Raw genomic sequence first — 1379 nt, forward strand, 5'->3', positions numbered from 1 at the left:
GCATTCAACCTGGTTTTCAGAGAAAAACATTCTCTGAAATATGACTGTGTTCATGTTTCATCAACTTGCATAATACTTCATTAAATTGGGTAATTATTTCAAAAACTGACAAAAACAGGTTTGAGGCTCTTAGTAAACATACGGCTCAACTGGTAGGAGCAGAAATATGTGAGCATCCTGGAGAGTAGTCTACTAGCAACGAGCAATCAGTGTGCCTTGGTCATGGATTGTGTATTTTTACAGAGAGCATAAATGGGGAGCACTGGTGATTCCAGAAGGTTGATTAAATGGATGTGAGTTACAAGAATAAAATGAATCTGGGGGTGCCTGGATGACTCAGTGGTTGATCTGACCTGACCTTTGGCTCAGGTCATAATCCTGAGGTCCTGGGATTGAGTCCCACATCCGGCTCCCCACAGGGAGCCTGCTTCTCTCTCTGCCTCTCTCTCTGCCTCTCATGAATAAATAAATAAAATCCTTAAAAAAAAAAGATGAATCTGGATTTTATGAAGAATGGATTTAATGGAGCGAAGAATAGATGATTGTAGGCCAATTAGGCTAGCAATAGTCTATGTGAGGTATTTGTAGCTTCGATTTGTAGTTTGGTTCTCTATAATGGTAATGGAGAGATATGCCCACATTTGAGAGATTTAAATAAAATTGGCAAGATGGTCGGTTGGATATGGTGAGAGATAGCAAAGGGTCAAGGATGACTCCAAGTTTCTGGTTTGCAAAACTGGACAGGTGATGATGCATCCACTGAATTGGGCTGTGCTGGAATCGGACCAAGTTTGAGATGAGTTTGGGATATGTTGAGTTTGAGGTACCTTTAATATCCAAAAGGGGTCTGGATCTGGGAGGAGATATCTGGGCTAAAGTTCAGCATTTAAATATAATCAGTCTCACCAATACGTTACTGTCATGGCAACTTTCAATCAGCAGTAATTGTGCTTTGATTAAAATCTCATTAACTGCAATATTGCCTCAGCACAAAAATTGTCAGGACAATTTTGCATTACATTTGTACATTATAAAGCTATTCATTGCCATTATTTAACAGCCTGGTTGAAAAAAAGAAAAAGAAAACCATACACACCATTCCACAGATGACAAATTTTCAAAAGAAAATCCGACTCATTACTGTTTTTTCTCTATCCCTCATTAATAGTAACATATATTGTGTGCTTTCTGTAGGCATCTTCCTAAGGGTTCACATATAATTTTAATTCATTCAATCTTTGAAAAGATTCTTTAAGGTAGATATTGATATCATCATGTTCATTTTACAGATGAGAAAGGTGAACCACAAACTCTTTTAATATTGCTCACCCCGTAAGTTGGCAGAGCTGTGAGTCACACCCCGGTGGCCTGTCTCCATC

General features: G+C 38.6%; 1 pseudogene; it reads right to left on the reverse strand.

The window, feature by feature from the left end:
* Positions 1-872: 872 nt before the first annotated feature.
* On the reverse strand, positions 873-997 carry LOC140628984 (U4 spliceosomal RNA; annotated as a pseudogene).
* Between the last annotated feature and the right edge of the window lie 382 nt (positions 998-1379).

The sequence above is a fragment of the Canis lupus genome, chromosome X (assembly GCF_048164855.1).
Source record: "Canis lupus baileyi chromosome X, mCanLup2.hap1, whole genome shotgun sequence".
NCBI lineage: Eukaryota > Metazoa > Chordata > Mammalia > Carnivora > Canidae > Canis > Canis lupus.